The sequence below is a fragment of the Python bivittatus genome, unplaced genomic scaffold (assembly GCF_059951505.1).
Source record: "Python bivittatus isolate LINGU-HERP-01145 unplaced genomic scaffold, Pbiv_v1 ctg000480_np1212, whole genome shotgun sequence".
In the NCBI taxonomy this organism is placed as follows: domain Eukaryota; kingdom Metazoa; phylum Chordata; class Lepidosauria; order Squamata; family Pythonidae; genus Python; species Python bivittatus.
In genome coordinates this window covers 13,026,520-13,040,012 of record NW_028277075.1, presented here as the reverse complement: position 1 = coordinate 13,040,012, position 13,493 = coordinate 13,026,520, and the positions used below count along the sequence as shown (strand labels likewise).

The window sequence follows — 13,493 nt, the reverse complement described above, 5'->3', positions numbered from 1 at the left end:
TGTGTCTCAACAACACAATACAAGCCATGTGGCTTATTTACCTGCATGCAGTGTCAGGATGTAAGTACAAAAGACAGAGTTTGCACTGTGACATTATGAGACGTATTTCATCATTGTTGCATCATCTGTTTCAATTCAGAACTTCTTTTTGGTACCCCTTGAAAATTATAAACAGCTTCTAAGTAATAGGATAAACTGAAATTGTGCAGGAATTGTGATATCTTTTTGAGGCAATTATTAGTCCATAAGTAAATCCTTCTTTAGAGAGCACAGCAGTGTACAGTTGTGAGTGCAGAAAAGCCAGTGATCTTTTTCTCCTGTAAACTGACCCAATGGGAGACCACTTGTATGGACTGGTAAAAGGATAATGTATTGAATAAATAGACAGAGAGGCTATTATATAGAAAAAAAAGGTATTTGTGATTTAGTCTCAATGGTTTGGAGTCAAATTAGAGATTTATAAATGAAAGGATTTATTTCATTCACATTCCCACTACTATCTAAATTAACATACTCTTTCAGAAGTCCTCAACTCTTCTAGGGGAGATTTTGTGAAGCACCAGGGTTAAGGCGTAAAAGGAGAGTTGGTGAAAGTCTTCTCTCCTTTCCATTCGTGTGGAATTCAGGGTGCTGGCTACTGAAATGAATTGAAAGTTAAATAATTCCTAATGTTGCACCCCATGATATCCCGCTTTCCTTAGTTTTATAGCCTGCAATCCTAGACATGTCCATAAGTTGCCCCAGGTTTAATGGGTTGTTCAAATGCCTGCAATTTGTGTGGGCAGCCCAAAGCATATCCTGTTCAATTCAGTGCAGTGGACAGGAAGAACATCCACACTTGGATATACATCCAAATGCGGTTATCATTGATTCACAGCAGACTTTCCTAACATGACATCATCACCCGTAGTCAACCACACCAGAGGGCAGTAGGCTACCGAAGACAACTTTACATAGTATTATTTCCAGGAAAATTCATGCACAAATTGCATATTTATTACAAATCAGATACAGCTAGGTGCTATTTGAGTTGAGCCAGATTTAACATTCTTGATGTATGATATTAGTGAGCAGTGCAGCAAGACAAAGTAGTAGAGCAAGATAAAGAACATCTGTAGGTTGCTTGGGCAAAATTGTGGGGGAGTGGAGGTTTTATTTTTGTATTTTGTGGTGTCAGTGTACAAACCAGTCAAACTGTAGTATCGTGACTCCATCATGTTTTGATTCTAACCAGCTAGGATCATGCACTGATGAAAAGAGCAGGAGAGGGCTCTTGCCTGCATATCTGGCTTACAGTTTCCTAATAGGAATCTCTTGACCAGTAAGGAAAACATGGTGCTGGACTAGACAGGTTTTTGGTCTGATCTTAAAAGACTCTTGGCCAAGCCAAGTGAATTGTGTTGGTGGCTGGATTATATCATTGTTCCTCCTTGTTTACTTTCTTAACCTGACCAATGCATCATATTGATCAGTGACGCAGAGCCTCCCTCTTGCACTGACTTTTCAACATAGCTCCTCCTCATAAGCTCATCTGTGGCCAGGCTTCCTTTTTTTTTTTTTTAATCTGCGCTCAGTCGTTACCGACTCTGCAGTGACTGCCTGGACGAGTCCTTGCAGTTTTCAAAGCAAGGTGTTTCGGAAGTGGTTTGCCAGTGCCTCCTTCCTAGAGCAGAGCCCAGCTGGCGAGCGCAGGAGGCGGGGTTTCTGTTGCTTCGCGCCCTTTTCGGATGCGCGCGGTTTTTCACGCTTACCGGCAACTGTTCCCGACTCCTTTTTGCAAGGCGCCGCCAGCATTTTTCCTCCCACCGGAGTGAGGGTACCCATTTATCTACTCACGTGAGTTTTTGAACTGTTGGGTTGACAGGAACTGGGGAGGAAACAGGAGCTCACCCTGTTAACGCGAAGGCTGGACTCGAACCACTGAAGCGTCGACCATTTCTGGCCGGCAACTTTCAGCGTCATTAAGCCGCTGCGCCACCGTGTCCCCCTTCCAGGCTTCCTGCCCCCTCCCTTGGTTCTTCTTTGGCTTACATAGTGCCAGGCCTCCAGACTGTGCTCAACTATATTTTCTACCTCTTGCTCTTAGACACAAGGCTGCTTCTACCTGCAGTGTGTCCAGTCCAAATCTTTTTTTTTTTTTTGAAAGAAGGTATTTGGAATTTCCCAAACCCTATTTTTTATAATAAATACAACATCTCATGAAAAATTGGTATAGCAGTCATTATAATTTCTTAGCTTTTCCCCCGCTTTCTTGCAGGCATTTTTCCAGCAAATAAATCAGATGAATTCCACTTCCATTGGCAGCAAATATATTTTGGTAACTTCAAAATTCTATCTGCTTTTGTGTTTCTTAAAGGATAAAAATCTCTTCTTTGTTCTCATCATTTAATTACACAGTAGTTTTGTCTAGTTAGTTCATTTCCCAAGGCAGCATTCTCTGTATAATAGCCAAGAATATGTATACAGATAGGGAGGGAGGGAGGAAGGGAGGAAGGGAGGAAGGGAGGAAGGGAGGAAGGGAGGAGAGAGGGAGGAGAGAGGGAAGAAGGGAACAAAAAGAACAATAACCGGTTATTATTATGAAGCAGATAAAACTCAATATACATTCCCTATCAATAGTAATAATTAATTCTATAGCACTATTTGAATAATACTGGTCCAGAAAATATGATGGGTTAGTTGCATTTCTGACAATTTAAAAAATAGTGCAGGAATTTAAAGGTGTGCCATTCTCTTACATAGTATCTCTCAGCTTTGAAGGTCCTTTTCAAAATGGGATCATCAATATAATCATAATTTACTGACCAAACAAACTTCTGTGAATACTAGGAGAGTTCATGGAGCTTGAAACTGAAGCCTTATTGTGCAATCATAGATGACACATACATGTGCCAAGTGGGGGTAGCAGGTTCCGAAAAAGACACAGTTCCTGGGCCTAAACTACACATGTCCATTAAAACCAGGGTTGTTCAGAAAAAGTCTGCACTTTTTTCCAACCAGATCTCAGTCAAATTGCTGACATAGAATGTGTGTTTAAAATTGCTTTCAGAGGTAAAGAAAGTATCAGTGAAATTTGCATGGGTGGACTGGAGTGCTTTTGCATGTATTACTTATGAGGTATTTGAGGGGTGGGCATAAATAATATTTTATTTATATTTTAATAATATTAAAAACATTTTAATAATATTTTTGTCAATCTATGGCTTCCCTGTCATCCCATGTTTTCCTTAAAACCTACCCCTTTCCTTGTTTACTGTGGGAAATGTGGCCAACCAGGGAGGTTCAGAATGATGGAAAATGTGTAACCAAAAATAACACTATCAGTAATATAAGCATATGCAGCATAGAAAGGGGGGACAAATGATATCATTCATGTCAGCATCACAAATGATGCAAATCACATAATCCACATCATTTGCACGACACACGTGACATCTTTGAAACAATTACTACGACCTTCAACAATAAAATAAGCTCAAAAACACCACCAAGAGAAATTTGAATGAAATTCTCAAGAATTCTGAGAAAAGAAAAAAAGGAACCTCTTTCACAAAAAAAATTGCAAGGCAGATTTCAGCCCATCATTAATTAGAACATCTACAAAGAGCCTTTGATCATCAGCAATAAATGTAGTCAGGAAGAGGAAATTTTCTTTCCTGCAGTTCTTATCTACAGATTTCAACCTGAGAACATCTGACATAATTCAATTAAGTTATATCTGTTGGGTTTCCAATGTTCTTGAAGCTTGATTTTCTTCTGGCAGACATTTCATTACCAGTCTAGGAGCTTCCGTTGGTTTGAGTCATATGTGTTCATTGGAGGGACTGTTTCTTCTTTGATTGACATGCTATTGTTTGGCGCTTATGGCAAATATTAGGTGCTGGTTCCTGCTTATTTGGGTGTCGGTTAATAGGTGTGTGACAAGGGAGGATATGGTCGGGCCGGTTTGCTTCTTTCTTTGACATTTGGTTGTTCCTTCTGAAAGGTTCATAAATGGGGTTCATTTCTATTTCAAAAATAGAAATCAGAAATTATTTCAACAGACATAAAAATAACTCCTTTATGGGAAGGAAGAAGAAACCCAAGCTTAGAGAACACCAAGAACCCAACAAATCAACCCTGAGCTATATATATTCTCTACTATTGTAATTTATATCTGCGCTTGCCAAAGGAATTATTTGTGCTTCTAGAATAGTATTTTCTCTGCCATATTAATTTTCTACTTCCAGTTTTGTGGGTGTGTGGTTCACATGACATCCATTACCAGTTATTCTACCAAGCTGAGGCAAGATGGGCCAGTGTGTTAGCACAGCAGAGGGTCTCCAACAGCCGCTTCTCAGGGTTGTGTGCTGGGTTGTAGGGAAACAGCTTAGAAAAAATCTTGCCAGCCAAAAAATTAAAATGTATCTTTTGCAAGAGAAAGAGTATATATAGATTCTGCATGTTTCCCAATGGCTTCAGGAATGATATCCATTCAAGTTACAGCCTTTACCTTCTGTGTGTTGTTCTAGCATTCAGATCAGGTCCTAGGTGCTGGGAAGAATGATGCATGTGTTTTATTGCTGTACCCCCACCCCACGAATCCCTTAGTGCGGAAAGCATTATTCACCCTTCTCAGTGTGCTTTTCTTATTTTCCTGGAATAAGATAGTCACAGAGGAAACAAAACACAATGGAAATTTGCTCATAGAGAGAAACACATGTCAGGCACTGTATATTATATAGCTGGAACTGTACATATTTGTTTTGGCATTTGAATCCATAATGTCAGAATATGCAAAATAATAATAAATATTGAAATATGTGCCTTGCCTTGCCTTGTAAAAACACATCTGATTGTTAAACTGTTACATATGAACTGAGTATTAATTATTAGGTCTTGATTTATGAAAAATAAAGCTTTTTAAAAAAAGAATGTTCGTCAAAATCAGCACCTTTGCTGCCAAAAGAATGCTATGTTCCTTGACAAATGCTGAAACGCTGTAAATCTTTATGCTGTGTATAAAAAAAATTATTTTGTGCATAAACCGAATAAGAAATAAAATAGATTAAACTATCAGTTCCACATTATAGTTTCTGCAAAATTAAATGCCAGTTATGGATGTGTTCAAAGGCATGCTTGTAAACTGAGAACTTTTCTTCTTCATGGTAATGAGATATAGTTCTACAGCAGCAATATAACTTCTGAATAGCACATTTTCTCTGATTTTTTTTTAAACTTTGGTATAAAAATACTATTCTCATCCCTATGTCAAACTTAAAGAGGCAACCAGCAGCACACACTTGTCCTTTGGCTCCACCTTGTTCCTCCTCCCATCCAGCCACCCCCACCCCCACCCCCCATGCCCCTCAGAAACCCTTGGATGGATTGGAGTATCAATATTGTCTGTTCATTACTATTAAACACTTTTGGATTAGGCCTTCTTTCAAAGTAGGTTTAGGTATATCAGTATAGAGAGAAGGTTGTACTAGCACTGCTGTGGACATTTGTTTATTTATTAGATTTGTATGCTACCTTCCTCCAGGGGCTAGATTTAAACACTTAGTATCTCTTTTTGACATGCAGCTGGGTGAAAAATCAGCAAAATGTCAGCTCAGGGCAAATATAGCATATTAAGTGGCTGATGCACAATTCAAAGTTCTGTGTGGAACCTATAGTAACTCCGTAGCTAAAAGTTCACAGGGTAAAATTAAAACAAAGTAAAATGAATGATTTTAAACAAGCAATAAGAACAGCAGAGGTTAAGAACCCAACAGGAATGAAAACTACTTCAATATGGCAGATAGCAAATGAACTTAAATTTAGACATTAAAAGAACTGACAGATTTGTTTTAAAAAAAGTGCCTGTGTATCCTGATTGTACCAACATGCTGCATTTACCTTCTAGTTAACAGAATGCAGGTAACACTATGTTGCCTTGCAAGATATTCTGTAGATCAGAGATCCTTGCTTCCATGTAATAGCATGAATAGGTTTGGATGAAACTGGTCTTTGGTAGGGTTCATGAAATATTAGGCAAACTGTGCTAAAACCAATTGATGCTGCCCTTACTATTAGCACTGAATATAGCATGTAGCAGGGGTATAGCTAAGGTTGGTACTCTAATCCCTTCTTTCCTTCTCTTACCAAAAGGCATTATGTGAAAGCTTCAATTGACCAAAGTGGCAGAATATCTGTGGGCTCATCTAGTGATGAATTTCAACAGAAGAGAATATATGAAGCTCAGGGTTGAACTCTGGAGTCCTTGGTGCTTTCTGAGCTTGGTTGTTTGATTGCAGACATTTCATTACTCAACTAGGTAACATCATCAGTGCTACTGAGTGTGGAGTTTGCTTCCTGTTTATATGCAGTAGGTTGCCCTGCAAGTGTTGGTGGGGGTGTGTTTTTCTCCTTGGTAGTTCCTTGGTTAGGATATTGTTTTCTGCTTGATTGTTTGTCTGGTGTTAATCCCTGCTTATCTGGGTGTTGGTTACTGGAGAGGATGTGTTCTGGTCTTTTTGATTCCTTCTTTGTTTCCTGCCAAAGTAATGACTTTGGCAGATGGAAGACTGTGACTTGGAATGTAAGAGGTATAATGGTAATGAGCATGATATACACTATGTAAAAATAGAGAACCCTCCCCCCCTGCCAAGAAAAAGTACAAGTTAAGAATGAAAGGACTAGATATTTATCAGAAAGTATGAATTAGTGTTATCTAGATAGTTGTGGTTATGTATGAAAGTAAGAATCTGTAGACTGGTAATGTGACATTTCAGCAAATTGTCATCATGAGAGAACCAAGATGAACTTTGGGGAAAACTGGGCAATACTGTAAATGAATGAGACCCAGTGTGGAAAGTTCTTCTGTCAAAATAACATAAATGGATGGGTAAGAAAAGATGATGGTGCACAGAAGTAGTGAATAGGCTATTTGGAGATCCAAGAATGAATGAGAATGTGATTGGGTATATCTGCTTAGAAAAAAGTATATTTTGAATATGTGGTTTAAGCATAAATCTATTCATGCATACACATGAATGATTTGTTTGTAATTAAATCAATCAAGTTCAGCATAGCTGCAACTGACTTTGTTAATAGCGAGAAACAGAACTAAGTATTATTAGCATTCTGATGACACCCTATTCCAAATTCCAATGATTTCACACAGACAGGTGTTAATCCTCCTGGGGAAAGAATGAAATTAAAAATACCACCCAGCTCAATAAAGCCAAATAGAAATCACTCATTGCCATCCTCTGGAATAGACCCTGCAGGTAGAAATGGAACTACCACAGCTTGGGGTCTCCAGCTCTCAGTCTTGTCCAGTGAATGTTATGACCTAAGGTATCAAAAGTCACAGAGAAATACAGTAAAACCAACAAGATCACATTCAATCTGTTTCTTTCCATGAGCAGATAATTCATCAGGGAGTACAAGATCAGTTTCATCCCTAATGCTGTCCTGAAAGCAGACTGAAAAATGTCAAAAACTGATTGCCATCACTCTTTCAAGTATCATGCCCAAAGGTGATATAAGCATTATTAGAAAGTTAAATTGAACATTCTGCAATATAAATTTTATTAAACATAGTTAGGACTATGTAAAAAGTAAATGATATATTCTTGTTAACCAGCCAAAACATCTTTTCATGCTAGAATTGCTTTATATTAGATAAGTACTTTGTCAAGATTTTCTACAATTTAGACATCAGCAGCTACAGGTGATCTAAGTGGCAGATTCAAAGAAACCAATCATAATGATTTGAGAAAGAGCCAAATAAAATACAGCTATCATGGATCTAACAAACCTTTATGTTATTAACTATCCAGACTATTAACTGGTCCACTTCAGAGTGTATATATGATATAATTTATTTCTATGGTCTGCACTAAAACTTTCATTATCTAAAATTCTTAGACATAACCTTATATCTCTCACTAGTTTCTATACTTGATTCCTCTTCTGCAAAATCAGAACAAGTATGAAATGTAGTGATCCTAACAGAAAACATGCAAAGGAACAAAATCCTACATAGTTTGAAAGAGAGAGGGTACCAAGTTTTGGACCATTGGGAATAATGTTCAAATAATATAATTTTTTGTACTGCATTCTTATTTTCAAATGTGCATTAAGTGTGCTACTCTCTTTTGTTGACAATCCAACTGTGATAAACTTTTTGATTATAGCCTTTGTAAGAGATGTCAGTATCTATAAGATGAGAATATGACACCATGTTTGCACATTCTTGAGAAACAGGCTCAGAGCCCAAAATAACAGAGAAAAAACCCCCCTAACTTGTGGAAATGTTAGTTTCTCAAAAACGAATGGGTGAAAAAATATTTAATATTCCTTAGAGGAATACAAGGAGGTCAAGCTAGTTTGAAGTTCTAGCACTATTATATTTCTAATTGTTAATCCGTAATGTGGTAACTATGTGATTAAGACAGCACTCAAATACATGTTGAATTTACTGTAGATTTGAAGACTCAGCAAGTTAGAAGTTTGGTGTTCTTTTGGAGGGCAAGATACAATTATAGTTAACAACAATTTATGCAGTTTTGCAAAACCTAAGAGGAATTGAAATACATTAAAAAGCAGGTGGTTTAGAGTTCAAAGCATTTGAGTTTCTATGGATATGAATGGGGATTTGAAATTACTACCCACATTAAATCCAAAAGTCAATTGCTATTGTCACTCATAGTATATATCCATTGTATTTGATATGATGGAGATTATCTTCTCTCCCATGCAATTCTTTCATTGTAAATCAGATTGGATAATTAAAGTTTACCACTCAGATCTGAAAGTTACAGAAGGTAGAGGGAGGAAGAGAGGAAATATCACCCTATACCACGCTGAATTTTTTTCATATGAATATTAAAATTACAAGAGAAGCAAGAAGCAAAATGAAGAAAAACCTAACAGATTTGAAGCTAAAAACAAGTGTGTTGTGAAAGCAAATGGTATTGATGGAGGCAGACAAGCAAGTCTGTCTTTGGAACAAATTACAGAGTGAAGGTCCTGGTAGTGAAAAAGGCCTTTCTCTAGTAACTTTCTTACCAGGCAATGAAGAAGAGCTTCTGACCAGTACCATCTTAGGTACAGGTGGAAAAAGCCAGAAAATTCTTTCTAAGTGTGTCACTCCCAAGGGCTTTAAAAATTTAAAAATCCCAAACTTTGAAATGAGTCCTAATATATCTAAATCCCTATTTATAAACAATATAATATTATTTGTTGATAGAACAAACCTTTTTCAGACATTGGCTAAATCATATATTCCAAAACTGTGGTAATCCCCTGTGTTGAAACTGAACTGATTGCAGGGATAGTTCTCTGTCTGTCTGTCTTTTTGGCAGATTTAAAGTTCTCTAATGAATTAAGCTAACAGCTCGTGGCTGCATGGACTATCACTCCTTGCCCTTGAGGGCCTTGATGTCTTTAAAACAGTTAAAGCCTTCTAGTTTGCATTTAACTGCCTTGTCCACAGAGGTCTGAAGGGTAGGACAGATCAAAGATGTGTAGAAACATAAAAGGCAGCTGTCCTTCATTTGCCGTTAATTAACTTCATCTGACCAGACCCTTGGCACAAGTTCAAATCTATATGCCCTATGACCTCTTCCAAAGTACTGTACCATTGCACATATTTCAACAAAATATAAATCTGAAACTATCTGGTTTCAAGGTAGATGCTGCAGAACCAATAAGCTTCAGCAACCCTTCTGCTGGAAGATGGCATATTGATCCAACATGAGTGTCATCAAAATATTTAGAATCCTAGACTCACAGAATATAAGGGTAGAAGGGACCCTGAAATGCTATAATAATTCCAGAAATGTGGGTGCTATATTGGATGTACCTTGGGTATATTGGGTGTAACCTAAATGTGTTACTCTTCATTGAAGAACAGATATAAATGTACAGACACACAAACTCATTTTTTTCCTGAAATGTTCTGCTTTCACACCAAAGGTATAGTTTCTCTGGTTTATTGATCAATGGGATTCATGAGATGCTGGCAGCTGCCAACAGTCTCATTTTCTAGACTATATCCAGGTATGATCCCCCATTCATAGAAGGCTCATTAGTTTTGGTAATTGGAGGATAGAGGGAGACAATTTGCACAAATACTTCCTTTCTCCACCTCTCCCAATGCTCTGAAGGATCCCCTAAGTCTCTGAAGCAGATTTGGTGTGTAGTGGTAGCTGAGAGAAGGGACAATTAGCAATTCCCCTCTTCTGCCCTTCGCTGATCTGAAATGGGAGTGATGGCACTTGGTTGGATACAGGCCATTGCGTGCAATCCACTTACTATAAAGATCCTCTAAATCCCACAGATTTTGAAGGGAATGCTACATAGATGTATAAGCTAAGACCTGTTAACAGAAAATTATTCCCCATACAATGGACTTTTGCACACCTAATGTATCAAACAATACAGTGATATATTTGGAACAGGCCATTTTGGCCACTGAATCCAACCTCCTGTTCAGGGTAAGAATCCAAATGAAAGTGTCCCTAGCTTTCACTTGAACAAAGCCAATGAAAGGGATCCCATCAACTTAAATCCATTCTGTGTCCTGAGCTCTGGAATGAGATAGGACAGGTCTTGACCTTCTTCTTTGTGGTATCCTTTCAACTATTTGAAGAGTGCTATCATATCCCTCCCCCTTTAATCTTCTCTCCTCAAGGGTAAACATACATTACACTTGTGCATATAGACCAAGCTTAAATATGCAGAACAAATTTCAATTTGCTTGAGGCAGTGTACACTATAAAAATAAATAAATTGTAAAATGACTTAGGAGAACAAATTGAAACTGCATCTGTGGTTGATGTTTTAGGCTTTAAAAGGGATCACATCTGTCTTATTTTTTTTTTTCAAATTTCTTTCTAGCATTAGGCAACAGAAAGATTTAAGATAGGGGTAGTTGGTGGTTATGGGCTATAATTTAAGTGTTTAGGGCAGACCAACACCCGCAGATGATAGGCCAATGAAGTAGAATAAGTGGAGTCACATACTTGGGCAAAGAGTTTCCATTTTTTTCCTGAGTTTTTGGAGAAGAATGGAAATTTCCTTTTTTCTTTCCTTTAAAAAATTCTACAAAGCCTATTTTAGAGCATGTTTGCTCTAAATTTTCTAGCAATATTATGTTTTAAGTAGTAATGGTTGAACAGCTTTTTGGGCATTCAGAGCAGTATAAAGAATTTGATAATTTGTAGGGTTGTGGTTTTTTGGTGGTACACCACTCTCTGGCATTTGCCTTGCTGAATTCCGATGGTGTGCTGAGAAGTCTCTGGGGTGCATAGAAAAGAGCTCATATGCTGCCTGGGGTTGCGGGCTGCTCCCTTCCTGATTTAAGGCACCCCTAGGAATGAATTCTAAATGTGCCACTAGCTACTAGCCAGAATACACAGCATAGCTACGTATTTGTTGGTTTGAAAATATGCTCTAAAACTCTAAGTTGATTACTAGTTACTAATGGACTGAATAATGAAAAATTGTATATATTAACTGCAAGCCATGGCCCACTACAAATTGCATGTTAAAATGATGCTATGGATGATATATACTCAATTCAGGGTATCTATCTTGCAGCAAAAAACCACAACCCTACAAATTATCAAATTCTTTATGCTGCTCTGAACGCCCAAAAAGCTGTTCAACCATTACTACTTAAAACATAATATTGCTAGAAAATTTGAACTTTTCAGATTTCACAATGTATTTTAACCCTATTTTATTTTTCTAGATTTGTAAATGATCTGTTTATTAGGATCCTCCCCTCACCACAGTTTTAATATGGAAGTTGCTAGTTCATTATAGAGATCAATTTTACCTTCTAATGACCTTTTAGCTTCATTCAGAAACTGAACAGAGTGTAGAGAGATGCTGCTTAGTCTAGGAAGTATGAATGGTGTACCTCACTATGTCCAGGAGTCTCCTCATGTAGGCAAGATGATTGAATGCTATCCCAGAAAATTCTGTATCTCACAAATTGTTTCCCATAGCACCTCTTCTTTAGAGTTGAGTAGCCCAGGCAGCTGATGTTGAGTTAGGGTGTGAAAAAGCATCATATTATTAGTAATCTATTATGCTTTTTTTAAAAAAAAAAAATCTTCTAGACACGGGAAAAGGTGCTTGTGGGATCTTCTACCTCAGATACCAAAAATAACCAGCCATGGATATTATGTACCATGATTTCTGCCATTTGCTCTTCCACATCAAGCCATAAACATCTTAAGCAGCTGTCCTCCCTCCTCCCGTCGAATGGTGCTTGAGATTTGTGTCTACTACCTCAATGTCTCCTTGTCCCTTCACCAAAAAAGGACTGCTGATGAGGGGGACATGTTGCTATCAGAGCATCTACACCAGAGAAAGTCCTCCAAGAAAAATTTCCCATTCTTTCTCTTTTTGAATGGTGCTTTAAGAATGCACATTTAGCTCAACCTCTGAGCAACATTTAAATGTGTAGCATAGCATACTGTCTGAGGCCAGCCTTTAATAAATGTGTAGTGTCTGATGTGGGGTTTCTGATCTTTTATTATACTTTTAAAAACCTAGCATTCATTTTTATTGTAAATATTAATGTTTAATTTCCAGTGTGATTTATAACTTGTATTTGCAAGATAACTGCCTTTTGAATTTAATATAGAACCATGAGAGGTAAGTGCCCAAGCAAATAAATAATCAAATGTATACTAAAACTCAACCTATATATACCAGGAGTGTCAAGTGTATCCTAGTTTACTCACAGTTTTTTAATGTGCTGTGGCTGAAGAGAAAACATATGGTCAGTTGTGTGATAGAAAGCTTTGTACAAACCAGGTAATTCCCTGGCCCCTAAGAAGGTGCCTTGTGTTGAGTTAAAACCTTGGTCTTCTGAATAAGCCCCGGCTACAGTATATGACTTGGCAGCAGTTTTCAGACAGAAGCCTTTCCTTACTCTACCAGTGGTTGGTGTGGATCTAGCCCAGGCCATAGGATGCAAATCATGTGGCTGGTCCACTAAGCCACAGCCCTGCACCGCATACTAGTTCAATGTCTGCCCTTTTTAAAACAACACTTTAAAAACAGCCTCACTGCCCCTGCATAGGTCAAGCATGGCAAAATGAGTTGCTGGAAAAGAGCGACCTGATCCCTCTTGCTTTCTACCCGCTGTGTACCGTCTGGGGGCAGCTGGCCTTGAGAGACCCTGTACTTCTTGATTGATACCCATCTCTCGCTGGCCTCTTGTCAAGTTAGTAAGGCTAAGGGTTAAATAAAATCAAAACCAAACATTTTTTGGTCTCTCCTGAGGGAAAATGTTTCTGCTACATGGATATAAAATGTTGGTGAGCCGTGCCAGTAGACATCTAATAGCTGCTTTCCAGATGGATGTTTCAGTCCCTGAGTCTGCTTCGTTTGCAGCTGCTTGACTAGGAATGTTACATAAGAACATCAGCAAAGGCAGCAAAGGCAGCAGAGCATTTTCCTTATTCTGTCTGGTAACCATCTATGGCAGTGTTGTCCAAACG

At 38.0% G+C, this 13,493-nt stretch overlaps 1 protein-coding gene across 2 annotated transcripts in view; it reads right to left on the bottom strand.

Moving 5' to 3' along the window:
* Window positions 1–13,493, bottom strand: part of SLC25A21 (solute carrier family 25 member 21) — a 272,319-nt gene that overhangs the window by 120,726 nt on the left and 138,100 nt on the right. The window lies entirely within an intron of this gene.